A 14,438-nucleotide genomic window follows, 5' to 3' on the forward strand; every position below is an offset into this window, starting at 1 on the left:
GTTATGTGATTGTAAGACAGGTTATGTCTTGATTCCATTGTTTATACAGAGACATCAACAGAAACTGAGTTCCACAATTTGTGGAAAAGTGGTGACGCAGTGGCTACACTTATAAAGCCCTATTCAGAATGTGTACATACCATCTACCTCAATAATTGGTACTCAAGCCCCGACTTATTTTCCTGACTTTAGTCACAGGAAGAACACATGTGGTACTTTCTGTAAAACAGATGCAACATGCCAGAACTTCAGAACAAACTGAAACAAGGAGATATTCAGTTCGTGTGTAATAATACAATGCTTGCTGCATGGTGGTGTGACGAAAGGGAAGTGTGGATGTTGACCACATGTAACACCACAGAAATGGTTGACACGTGAAAGACTGGCGCATACTGAAGGGAATATTAAAAAACCACAAGACATTGTAGATTATAACTTTCTGAATATGAGAACAGCTGACCGTTCTGATATGCTGGTTGTCTCTGTTGGATGTATATGGCAAATAACGAAGTGGTATAAGAAGTTCTTTTTCCATGTTCTCGATCTGTGTGTTTTAAACGTTCATTTCCTACACAGGTCACTAGCACGTCGTAAAATGTCGACAGCAGAGTTTCGTTTGTTGCTGGTAAGGGAACTTATGGAAACATAGGCACCCATCAGAGAGCAGAAAAGCTAGCAGGGGAAGGCGTTCTGATTATAATCCCCCAAGGTTTGAGGGAAGGCATTTTCCAAACATTATACCAAGTGAGCATTCCAAGAAAAGTATGTAACATGTTTTCTGAAAGCAGAAACTGCATTGAGAAAGCAGGTACAAATGTAAAACTTGCAACATATGATTGCACGTTTTGAAAATTAACATGCGGAAATGAATTACTAATGGCAGCACAGAACAAATACAACACTGCTATCAGCTTTCTTTTTTCCCCCTAAGGGAAGTCTTTCCGCTCCCGGGATTGGAATGACTCCTTACCCTCTCCCTTAAAACCCACATCCTTTCGTCTTTTCCTCTCCTTCCCTCTTTCCTGAAGAAGCAACCATCGGTTGCGAAAGCTAGTAATTTGAATCTTTGTTTTTAATATATATATATTTTACTTTGACAGAGCCGGTCGAAAGCCTGGATCTAAATGCAGTATGGACAATATATTCACAAGTGTGAAAGGAACTCCTAAATTTACACCTCATGACTTTGAAACATCTCTGTAAGTGAATTTAAGGTAACAAAGAAACAGATTACACAGCCTTCAAATGTTGGAAAATCTGTTGAGAATTTATGTGCAACAATTAAAAGTATAGTACATGAAAAAACATCTGTGGTGGACAGCCAAACACTTACAGCAGTTTCAAATTATAACTGCACTGATTACCATCCACAAGGGACAGCTGCATCAGTCACTGTATGGAACATTTTACACAGTGTACCTATTACAGATAAAAAATCTGACTGCAGATGACTAAGCACTCAGATTTTTGAATTCTCGGAAACAAACAGTAGGCCATGTGAAAATTCCCAACACATCACAAAACAAATTTAATGAAGCAAAGTAAAATTGTTCCTAGTGCTGCTCACCGTAAATTACAATGTTGTGCGACATGAAAGATGACATGTATGACCCTTCCTCCTATAAGCGAAGTAATACAATGTTTTGAACAACAAAAATGATGTACTATAATCTGTGATCTATGGATGTTTTTTTTTTTTTTCATTCTCTAGTCAGGACTGTGAGGAGCCCATAGAGAAACGTAGAGTTATAAACGGGTAGCAAGAAATAGCAGTAAACTATTAAGGTAAAACTAATGAATCACATTGCTTTTGGCGTAAGCTACAAAAACCGCGTTGTGTTTTTTTTTTAAAAAAAACACCTAACTACAAAGCAAGATGACACAAAACAGTTTTAACGATTCAGTTTGATTCTGCAGTAATTCGTCTGTAGAGAAACTACGTAATGAGAGCATTTATTCCATTTCAGCTTTGAGAGCACACAGTGCTTCACCTGGAGTTGTTGTTACTCCAGAAACATTCAGCACAGAGCGAGTGGGGTGGCATGTGCCGCTCGGGCCCAGGAGACGGCTCGAGGGACAGGCACTTAGTGCAGTTAGCCGCATTACGCCGCAGGCTGCAGCACTTCAGCGCACCAAGCAGATAGTGCACCACCAGCAAGCAAAGGGTTAAGAACAGTTCATTAAAAAACCTCAATGCTGAAACACTTAAGTCTACATCATTCGTGGGAGAACTGGAGAAAACTATTTTATTTTAAGTTATTGCACCCCTCATTTTATGTTGTGCACAGAATATTTATTTTCTTTTAACCTCTTGCTGAATAACATACGGTTAGGAAAGATGCGACACCTCTACCATTTTGATAATTGCCAGAGGTGTTTTGTTTTTATTCTTGATCTTAGGCTCCACAGTTGTGGAAACACACTATAAAGAGAAACAAATTTTAATAAAACCATTTTTCACTGAACATACTGGGCAAATGTGAACATAGCATCTGTCATCTTGTCAGATCTTCTGTCAATCAAAATTTCTATCACACATGCTCTATTTTTTGACACACATATTAAAGTGCCATACACAGTCACATATTTGGCAAAGATAGTAAAATTTGACAAATTGTTTAATTTTTCACGGTATGAGGTATCACGCAATATGAGAGAAAGCAGTGTGACTTGACGTGACTGTGCTAAAGAGAGAGAGACGAAGATGTTCTTTATATATTACTCTGTGGTAGTTTGCGCTCAGATAATTATTCTTAGTGTAGGAAGTCTCTGTTCTTGTTAAGTAGTAATCAAGAGTTTTCATTCTTGTGAAGTAGAAATCAACACAATTGGGAGATTTTGAAGGAAATTGTATTATATATATCTGTATATAAGCCAGAAAACAGATAATTCATGTTACAAGAAGAATTCCATTGACAAAAAAGTCAATAAAAGACTGTTCGTTTCAAGAAGGTGCATGTTTATTCCACAACTGACGTATACTTCAATTATGATCTATTAATGAATACCAGCTCGAGAGCATTTCCGATGGAAGCCTTCAGTTCTAATTTAATAGTTTGATGCTTTCTTCGGAAAAGGAGTAATTTTACGGATCATTTAAATCCACCAATGTTGGACATTTCTAAGAACTGAAAGCAAATCTGATTGCTATGCAACAGAGCCCAGGCAAATATATCTCTGCAACTTTGATAAACATTTTCAGCATCTGCAGCAGATCGCTACAACAACAGAAGCGTGTAGTGTGAAAGCAGTTTCGCACATCAACCTGTATCAAACCAACAGTGTTGGTATTCAACACAGGAGAGCACACAGTCACTCATACATATAAAGACAAACCCAGTGTGGTGTAGGAAACACATAGAGAGAGACACTCACTCAATATAAGTGCCCATCACAGAGACTTTGTAATGGGGGGAGGGGGGGGGGGGGGGGGGAGCAGGGGCTTTAATCTGCTTTTCCACATGCCTGTCTGCTGATCAACACTTCATCAGGTTGTTATTTGTCTAGCAGGTTATACGAGCGCGTGCAAACACACCAGAGTAGGACTCGAACCCATTCACCTTGCAGACAGTCTCGCCACTGCGGTGCGCTCGCACTGATCACTACGGAGCGAGGTGTCTGGGCTCAGTTCCTGGTCCAGTATGGAGAACCTTCCGCATTCAATGTACATTCAACACAGTAAACACCCTGGGAAACAATAAGTGTCTGTCTGGACACCACAAAACTCTCCATTTGAAGGAGGGTAGAGAAGGCACAGCTGAAGTGTAAAGGACTGAATCAGCCTCTCACTAGTATAAAGTGGTAAAAAATGTTCATTCAGTTTTATTACAAACTAGTCGCAAGAAAAAAAAAATAACAGTATCACTCTGTTGACAGCAATGTGGCACAAAAGTGAAAAAGAAAGTTACAAAACTGTTAACTAGAAGTGACCTGACGCTCAGTCACTACTGCACAGCCTTCTTCCAGAAAGGCACCTGAACGAGCCCCTTCACACTCGCCACAAATGAAACGTACGTATCTCCAGGTCCCAATCTGTAAAGAATGTCACACGATGCATTCATAACAAATTACACACGCAACAACACACGGAGACGACGGTAAAGTTGTTGTCCCAGTCGCAGCCGCACCCACACTCGGCCATCTGAATGTTCCGACCGGATCGCCGAGGTGCGCCTCTCTCTGCCGACAACACTAACGACCCGTATCCTCCCTCCACACTGTCCTAACTCTGGCATCGGCTGCTCCTCTGATTTGTCCATTGCCAGTCTGAAACAGTTAACAACACGACTACATCTCACGCAGCTGTAGAAGGTGAACAAAGATAAATTTTAATTAATTATTACATCATTAAATAGTAAAGACTCCCACGAGCGTCATGAAATTTCTAGTAGGACTGTACAGATCAACATGCCTAATTTTAGTTCTGTACTCAGTCACCTCTGCAAAGCATATCAAGTGTGTTCAATTTGCTGACAGTGAAACCACTTCATAAAGAAGGTCAAAAGAGGTAACTTACACAGTTACCGTTAATTTATTTGCTTAACAAGGTAATTTTTCTGCATAAGCTGTGTGTAAGGATTTCACCGTATAGTTAAATACGGAAGCCACTGAAGGTATTAATTACAGTCAGTCTTCTGGTAATCTCTTAACTCCTTCCTTATCCAAATCCAAGAAACACATTTCAGTTCTGGAATTGTCACCTGCTACATTGATAATGAGCCTATCAACAATAGACACCATGGAGGCACCTAGGAGCAGCATTTTCTCTTCTTTTATGGCGAGCCGTTCTATATCCCGCCAGTGTCCGGCAGTGACATGTGAAAAAGCTGCGTGCGTTAGTTCTGGTACGTCTGGCAGCTTAACAGTCTTGTTACTTCTCGGGTCAAATCCCACAGCTTGGCTCCAGATCAGTTCTGTTGGGTTCATATTGTACTGGTCCAGTAGCAAATGCAAAAAATGCAGCATTTGTATGACATGCTCGATGCTGTGAATTAACAGCGTGATAATAAGAGCACAACGCTGCAGAGGCTGCGACTGTACACGATTTTTGAAATACAAACTACGTAGCTAAAGTGTGATTAAGAAAATTGTTGATGGCTGTTAACACGTATGAATATCTAACAGTTTCATTTAACGACACTTAGTAATAAGATATCTACTAGGTAAGTAGGAACTACTTCCAAGAGTTTAACAATGTCAGTATACGTGTGCTATGGCTTCTGACCAATAATTACGTTTTTGTTTATTTACATCAGGTTTATTCTTATGAGGAACTTGGCACAGTGCACTTCACAGTGGTTTTGAGAGTGCATGTGGAGAAAGCTTGGGGTCGGCCCTGGAACGTGTTATCACCATGCGACTGATGGTGGGCTGCACCTGGAGTGATAGTCTGCAGCATGCAGATGTTGGCAGCAGCAAAGAGAAGGCTCTGGCCAGTACGAGCTGTGACAGCAGACTAGTAAGGAACAAACACGAGTCAACGAGATAAAATACTGTACCTAGACCAAATAAGGAAGTCTTCAGCCCTATATATTTTGTTAGCTGAATTACATCTGTAAATGTGAAGTCTACATATCCATTCCCAGTGGTGAATCTATCTTGGCCTGGTCCAGCCTCATCTACTGGCAGCTCTGTGGCACGGCACTACTGTCAGCTGTTGACAATGGCAGTTCTGCACACCAGTGACAAAATGCTATTCATTTGTATGGCATGAGAAACAAACATTGGTTTGTTGCAGGGTTCTCGAACATATTCTCAGTTCGAATACAATGAATTTCCTCGAGACAGAGAAGTTGCTGTCCATGCATCAGCACAGCTTTAGAAACCATCGCTCCTGCGAAACGCAACTCACCCTTTTTTCACATGATATCTTGCGAACCATGGATGAAGGGTATCAGACGGATGCCATATTCCTCCACTTACAGACAGTGTTTGACTCTGTGCCCCACTGCAGACTCATAACTAAAGTACGAGCATACAGGATTGGTTCCCAAATATGTGAGTGGCTCGAAGACTTCTTAAGAAATAGAACCAAGTACGTTGTCCTCGATGGTGAGTGTTCTTCAGAGGTGAGGGTATCATCTGGAGTGTGGTAGGTCCGCTGTTTTCTATCTACATAAATGATCTTTTGGATAGGGTGGATAGCAATGTGTGGCTACTTGCTGATGATGCTGTGGTGTAGAAGGTGTTGTCGTTGAGTGACTGTAGGAGGATACAAGATGACTTGGACAGGACTTGTGATTGGTGTAAAGAATGGCAGCTAACTCTAAATGTAGATAAATGTAAATTAATGCAGATGATAGGAAAAAAATCCCGTAATGTTTGAATACTCCATTAGTACTTAGCGCTTGGCACAGCCACGACATTGCAGAGTGATATGAAGTGGGACAAGCATGTAATGGCAGTTGTGGGGAAGGCGGATAGTCGTCTTCGGTTCATTGGTAGAATTTTGGGGAGATGTGGTTCATCTGTAAAGGAGACCACTTGTAAAACACTAATACGACCTATTCTGAAGTACTGCTCGAGCATTTGGGATCCCTATCAGGTCGGATTGAGGGAGGACATAGAAGCAATTCAGAGACGGGCTGCTAGATTTGTTACTGGTAGGTTTGATCATCACGGGAGTGTTGCGGAAATGCTTCGGGAACTCGGGTGGGAGTCTCTAGAGGAAAGGAGGCGTTCTTTTCGTGAATCGCTACTGAGGAAATTTAGAGAACCAGCATTTGAGGCTGACTGCAGTACAATTTTACTGCCACCAAATTACATTTCGCGGAAACACGAAAAAGATAAGAGATTAGGGCTCATATAGAGGCATATAGGCAGTCATTTTTCCATCGTTCTGTTTGGGAGTGGAACAGGGAGAGAAGATGCTAGTTGTGGTATGAAGTACCCTCTGCCACCCACCATATGGTGGACTGTGGAGTATGTATGTAGATGTAGATGTAGAAACATCCATCAAAATCCACAGGGAAATGCATACGGGGAAAAGTGTCTCACTATGAGAAGTGGGAGGAGGTGGTGGTGGTGGTGGTGGTGGTGGTGGTGCTGGTGCTGCTGCTGCGAGTTTGCGAAGGCCATGAAGACTTGCACAACAATGAGAGTTCGTGGAGGCCATGTTTGTCACCGACTGACAAAATTTCCCACATGGGTGCAATGGTGAAAGCAGATCGGTGTGTGCATTGAGAGGACATTTGACAGGAGATGGGCAATTTGTATGAAAAGTGTTTACAACATCATTTGTGGGACTGTTGGGCACCAAAAGGTTTGGCGGCGGTGGGTGTCTACACAGCTGGATGAAATGATGAAAGGCAAGTAAATGAGTGCTTCACTCATCGTCTGAAACATGTAATAGTACGACAAGGAGGATTAAAGTTTCCTGGACCACTCTGTTACTGGTGATAAAATGCACATAATGCATCTCACGAAGGAATCAAAGCACCACGGCAGGTGTGGAAGCATCCACTCAGTGCCGTCTGTTGGGAAACCATGGTCCCGTATCACCATGGACCACTCCAGCCAGATTTTGTGCCACTACATGCAACCATTAATGCCAACAGTTATTATTCAACACTCCAAAGTCAGCAGGCTGCCTAAGGAAGAGGTGCCGAGGCATTCTCTATGTGGACAATGTGGTTATCCTCCAAAACAATGTGAGGCGACTTATGGTAATCTGAAATGCCTACAAGCTCAAGTCAGTTAACTGGAAGAGACTAGACCAACCACCCTCATCATAATGTTTGGTTGATATGGGGGAGGGGACCTCGCCATAACGATTTCCATATTTTTGGTCTGCTGGCGAAGTTCAGGGCAGGGTAGTGATTCACGTGCAAAAACGAAGCTGACACAGCAATCCAACAGTGGCTGCAGACTATTCATTAGATAACATATCACTCCACTGAAACTAACCACATATCTGGCACTGCGAAGAGTATCTTAAGACTTCTGAATTGCATCCAGATGCAGCCTGGTAAATACTTCTGAGTTTTTGTTCTTTGCAACGAGTGTATTACTGAAACCCCCAGCCATACTTAATTATATAAGAAGCCACATTTCGAGGCACTCTGGGTGCCTGGGTTTTACTCCAAATCTCTTGCTGTGAATAAATTAGAGGTTAAAAGTGAGCAGTATAAAGTTTTAATGTGCAGCTGAAAGGGCAATTACTGGAAATGGAGATACACTTCATGGATGTCATGTGAAAAACAGTTGGCTTAGCACTGTATGTCATTCGTCATTGTCTAGTGTAACCTTTATGCCTTCCGTTACAAGCAATGATGTGTGACTTAACTGTCTCATCAAAAGTGACATGCTGATATAACTATCACCTCCGAACTGTTCCTCTACAGTACACAATGCTGTAAAATCTCTTCATATCCTTCTCCACCCAGCATTTTCTTATGCACAATAAGGGGAACACAGCCTAACTGTGAAAAATAGTAACTCCACCACCTCCTTAAGGATCCCGTCAACAAATTTGTTTGTCAAACATGTCCTTGTTTAGCTGCAGAAGAAAAAACCACAGGTGTATGTGTGGACAAGGAAAAAAATTCTCGGATTTCCCAGTTAAAAATACACTTTCACCCGGGTGAAAATACACTTTCTGTGTTAAGTGAGAGTATACTCTTCCTCGGCACATTCTTTGAATGTTTATGTTTTTCTCTATAGATATTTTGAAAGACCTTTGATATGCATCAACATGTACGCTGCATATATCCGTATTACGAAGGTATAAATTTGAATTCCACCAAACACCGCATGTCACTTTCCGAAGCATTGCAATTGAGTTTGCAAGGCGCTTTTGTAAGCCAGTCATAGCTCATTGTCACGTGATCTCGCCAGCTGATAACAGCATGGACACGTGATATAGTAAGCCAATAGCAAGATTACTCTTCAGTACCGCGAACACACAATTAAGAAAAGTTCACGGTTTAAATTAATATACATAGCATTCACATGTAATACTGGTCTCTAAAATTAATAAGCTAGAAGAGAAGGTACACTTCCACATATAATGTTGATCTTTTTCACGCGTGTTACATTTTAAGATACATCACAAATGTGCCACTAAAATTTTTAATAACAATGTAAATGTTTGATCTTCTGGGCTCGAAATTCTTCTGAATGGTCGTCCTCAAAGATTGATTTTTAAATGAGAGTCAAACATTTCGTGATTTAAGTAATTCATTCTACATTCTCGCACATAGTTCATCTTGCGTAAAAGGAAATTTGGTTTGAATGTAACGCTTCTCAAACCACCGTTCGCAACATTTTCCCGCAACCTGTTAGAAATACATTCAGCAGTTGGAAGACAGTGCCAGATAATAGGCATCACCACGCTTACGCAGCTACGATGACACAGGAAGCCCATATGTTCGTACGTGTAAAACATTAAAAGATCTTACATTATGTAATATATAAAAAAAAATAATAATAAAAAATAAAAATAAAAATAAAAATAAAAAAGACATCAAAGACTACTTCAAGAGCATCAGAATTTCGTGAACCATACTAAAATGCATATTCATATGTCCAGATTCATATGTAAATTTTCTTGGAGTACCAGTACTGTATTATCGCATGTTTGGTTCTTTATTATGGCACAATGCCATACGCGCACTTCAAAGGCAGCGAACAGTTGAAACTAGCCAATAGTGTGAAATTAAACACTTCGTTTCAAATAAAACCGGAAAGATTAATGAAAGCCAAATCTCTTTAGCAAACTGACAAAAATAACTTCATTGTTCTGCAAGGCGATTAATGCTTGACTGTCAGGAAGGTGGAAATAAAATCTAAAACTAATAACATATTTTAGCCTTCCGTAATTATGCGAACGTATTTTAATTGATCTGATAACTCCATTTGCTATCATTTAATGTGAGAGCAATAAACGAAGAGGAAACAACAAAATCACTGAACTTAAACACAGTTCACGTGGATACGACCCATCTCCCCACCACAGCTCAGACTGCTCTGGGCATCAGCGCCAGATTTACTATATTTCCGAACCGGAGCAATATTAAGTAGTGGCGCCCAGCCACACTTCAGTAACCAGAAGCGAAAGAAGGTAGAATTCATACGAGACTCAACTACGCATGCACAAGAGACTGCCCGCCACTACTCAAACGAATCTAGTTTAAACAGTTGTCACGTCACGGTCATCGGAGGCAATTTGTTGTTAGGAAGCATTGCATAGTCTTCCTAAAGCCTTTGACACACTTTGCTGTTGGCAGACACTTGTATAAGCACTGTGTTTTATTTTTCTATACGGCGCATTTCCTTTGCAACTTAAGTTTTATTTATTTATTTATTTTTCTCTCGTTCATGTTTTGTTGCTGCAGTATTATTCTGCAATAGTGGGATACAGTAATATCCTTTGTTAGAGTGTTGGTTCTTACCAGTCAAAATCAAAAAAATGTAGCCGAATACTAAAACAATGAAAAAATCCCGGAATTTTAAAAAATTCCCGGGTTTTTCCCGGTTTTCTTCCAGATGAAAAAATTCCCGGCTTTTTCCCGGATCTCCTGGTTGTCCCGGGTTGTATACACCCAGAACCAAGACACTGGTCCATAGAACAGGTTAAAGTGAGAGAGATTCACTCGTGAAAATCAGCTAAGGGAAATCTTACACTCAAAAACAGATGATTATATAAACTTTCTGCAGATGGGCAGTGAAACGTTTAACAACATTGGTTTTGGTTTTGTTTTGCTTTAGGGTGCAAAAAACTGGGGTCATACTTGCCCTAGTGAAAACTAGGGAACATGAAGACAGAGGAGTTAAAGAACAACTATATGTTAAGTACCAACTGACATAATAGAAGACAACTAAAAACAGGCACGTGGAAAAAAGGTAAAAAAAAGACGCTATACAGAAACGGAGGTCCAAAACTAAAAATTAAATGGCTTTCGCCATATTGCTCTCATGGATAAAAAGTAAAACTCAGTTGACAGTCCGTACGTCATATGCTAAAACGGCCGATAACTCAGACGGCAAACCCAAGCAGGAATGTACATGGTTAAAAAATGGGCATTTCATCAGGAAGCGGCGGACAGTTAAAACTTGGGCGCAATGTGTGCAAAGCACCACTTATCAAATTACGATGGCTAAAAACGCAGTGCCCAATACACAGCCTAGTTACAATGACCTCGTCCTGGTGGGAGGACCTAGAGGAGATCGTCCAAGCCGCTGGGAGAGGTTTAATAAGCCTGAGCTTATTCCTGTGAAGGACCACCATTGGCGATGCCAAAGGGACACCACTCCTGACAGGCGGCAACACAGGGATCATTCGAGGGAATATAGGAACTCACGGGCTGAGGTACGAGGACTGCAGCCATGACAGCAGTGTCAGCAAAACATCACATTGGCTCCACCAAGAGTGAGTAAGTGACAGTTTTCTTCGACCTGATGCACTAGGGGATGGGCACAGTACAGTGCACAGACTTTGAAGGGTGCTGCGAGTGTCTGAGCAGAGGACACAACTGAAAAGGCCGTGTTGCCGATGTACTCTGTGGCCTGATACAGGGCGAAGAGCTCAGTTGTAAATACTGAGCAGTGTGCCAGAAGCCGATATCGAAAGACACGGGTGCCAATGACGAAGGCACACCCGAGCCCATGGTCGGTCCGAGAGCCGTCAATGCATACAAAGGTACTGTTGCAAAGTTCCATGGGAAAGTTGTAAAACTGAAGACGATACAGTAAGTGTGGTACTGCGCGCTGCGGAATTTGAATCCACGCCAGACGTCGAAGACCCACAGAGGTCGCTGCACCGTAAGCTGTGGTGGCACGCACCTCCTGGCCTGCTTTTAGTGTGGTGGCGCCACAGTGGAACATGTGGTCCCAGCACAATAGCGGCGCCCCCGAGAGTGTACTTAAGCACCGGCTACTCGCTTCTTTAATCAGTCTAATCTCGCTTACGTCTGTTTACACCTCGCTTGCGCTAGACTGCTTTCTTCCTGGTTCGTGCACGAGTTTGTTTCCTTGTGACTGTTGTTCGGTCTTGCCATATTCGTTCTGTCCTACGTTGGTCGTGTCCATCCTTTTCCGTTGTGTTGTGTTGTTGTTCGCGGGCCTCTCCGCAGGTCCCGTCGCACCTTCCGTCAGTGCTACCCCGCGACCGTCCTGGTCGCAGTTACAACAGTAAGGCTGGAGTAGTGTCTTCAAAAAGCAAATGAAGGCCAAGGTTAACATGGGCGGCTTCGTGAAGCCAAGTTGAATAAGGGTTCAACACCCACCGGGAAAGCTGCAGGTAGTGTGCAGGTAGGCCCACCATAGCATGTGCTGAGAACAGACTCCAGGAGGCAACAGAAGAGGTGCGTGCCCCATACTGGCATTCAAATGAATCATCATAGGAGGAGGCATAGTATGGGTGGCCACACATGGCAAACGGCATTTGTACATGCAGAGGAGAAAGTCGTGACGATAGGACAGTGGTAGTTCAGCAGCTTTAGCATCCAGACTCTCAAACGGGCTAGTGTACAAGGTGCCAGTGGCCTAAAGGATGCTACTATGGTGAATAGTGTTGAGACAGCTTAAGGGAGATGGACGTGCAGACGCACAAACAAAATACTCATAGTAGAGTTTCAAACGGATGAGGGACTGGTACAAACGAAGGACGGCGGTTCGATCAGCATCTCAGAAAGTACCACTGAGGACACTTAAGACATTGAGGAACTTCATACAGCCAGCTGCCAGGCAAGACACATGGGAAGACAAACAGTTTCCTATTGAGCACGAGCCCCAGGGATTTCGTGGTTTCAACAAACATAAGGGCAACAGGCCCAAGATGTAAAGAAGGTGGGAGAAACCAATTGCACCACCAGAAATTCATACGAACGGTTTTGTCAGTGGAAAATCGAAAGCCACTGTCGACACTCCAGGAGTAAATATGATCAAGACATCACTGAAGACGCTGCTCAGTGAGACAGGTCTGTGGAGAACTGCAATAGATGGCAAAATCATCAACAAAAAGGGAGCCGGAGATGCCCTGTGGGAGACAGGCCATTATCAGGTTGGACGATGCTCAGGACTGAACCCTAAGGCACTTCGTTTACCTGGATAAAGGTGTCCAACAAGTCAATCCACACACACCTTGAAAACTCTATTTTACAAATACCTGGGGGAGGAGGGGGGGAAAAAAAAAAAAAACAGGGCAGGCGCCCACGGAAGCCCCACATGTACAGACAATGGAGGATACCAGTTCTCCAGCTGTTGTGTTAGGCCTTCTTTTTAAAAAATAAAAAAAAAAAAATAAAATAAAAAAAAAAGAGAAAGAAAGAAAGAAAAGAGGAGCCACAATCCGGGATTTCCACAGAAAACCATTCATGAAATAGGTGGACAAAATAAAAAGACAGTCAACTGCAGAACACCGCGCTCAAATCCGCACTGTACGTTAGTCAGTAAACTGCAAGACTTGAGCCACCATACCAGCCAGGCATGAATCATACATTCCATCACATTGCAAAAACAGCTGGTGAGAGAGATGGGGCGGTAGCTGGAAGGAAGGTGTTTGTCCTTGCCGGGCTTACACACCAGCGTCCAGGAAATGTGTCCCCTGCCCAGATGTAGTTGTATGTGTTAAGCAGAAATTGCTTGCCCCCAAGTGAAAGGTGCTCCAACATCTGAATGTGGATGGCATCTGGCCCTGGTGTGGAGGAACGGGACGAACTAAGAGCATGATCTAGCTCCCTCACAATTCAGAGAGGAGAATGGTATCGCCTGAGCCTCCTCTGCTCGTTTCTGATGGAGGAAGGCAGGATGATAGTGGGAAGAGCTCAAAACTTCTGCAAAATGGCAGCCCAAGGTGTTTGAGATAGCAATAGGATCAACAATGACACTGTCTGCTATTGTCAGGCCAGAAATTGGGGAATGGATCTTTGTCCCTGAGAGCCAATGGAGGTTGGTCCACACGACAGAGGAAGAGATGGAACTGTTAAAAGAACCAGTGAATGAAATCCAGCTAGCTCTTTTGCTATCCCGAAGAATGTGAAGACACTTTGCACGCATCTGTTTATAATGAATCCAGTTTAACATCGTAGAATGACAGTTAAAAATGTGGAGAGCATGTCTGTGCACAAATTGCATTGCTGCATGTCTTTCTTTTAAATGCTAAATGTGGTTTAAAAAATAAATGAAGGAGTAGATTCAAACTCTTGACATCATCAAATGATATTTACCACTACACCCCAAACAGATTCAGCACTACAACATCTCGAGTTGAAGATAACACTTGCTGCAGAAACTTCCACACCTTACAGTGTTGCCAGATCATGCACATAGGCAGACTCAATTCTGACAGGCAGCCTGTTTCATTGTCAGTCAGAATTCCAAGACATCTGATGGTTGGTTGGTTGGTTTAAAAGAGGGGAGAAGGGACCAAACTACGAGGTCATCAGTTCCTTGTTCCTAATAAAACAATGCCACAAGTGTGAGAATAAAACAGACTAAAC

General features: G+C 42.4%; 1 protein-coding gene across 3 annotated transcripts in view; it reads right to left on the reverse strand.

The window, feature by feature from the left end:
• Positions 1-3,806: 3,806 nt before the first annotated feature.
• Positions 3,807-14,438, reverse strand: part of LOC126295403 (uncharacterized) — a 28,314-nt gene continuing 17,682 nt past the window's right edge. For all 3 annotated transcript variants that reach the window (XR_007552484.1, XM_049987883.1, XM_049987884.1), the window contains one exon: positions 3,807-4,266. The gene's annotated coding sequence lies outside the window, so the exon portion shown is untranslated. The remainder of the gene's footprint in view (positions 4,267-14,438) is intronic.

The sequence above is a fragment of the Schistocerca gregaria genome, chromosome 11, assembly GCF_023897955.1.
Source record: "Schistocerca gregaria isolate iqSchGreg1 chromosome 11, iqSchGreg1.2, whole genome shotgun sequence".
In the NCBI taxonomy this organism is placed as follows: domain Eukaryota; kingdom Metazoa; phylum Arthropoda; class Insecta; order Orthoptera; family Acrididae; genus Schistocerca; species Schistocerca gregaria.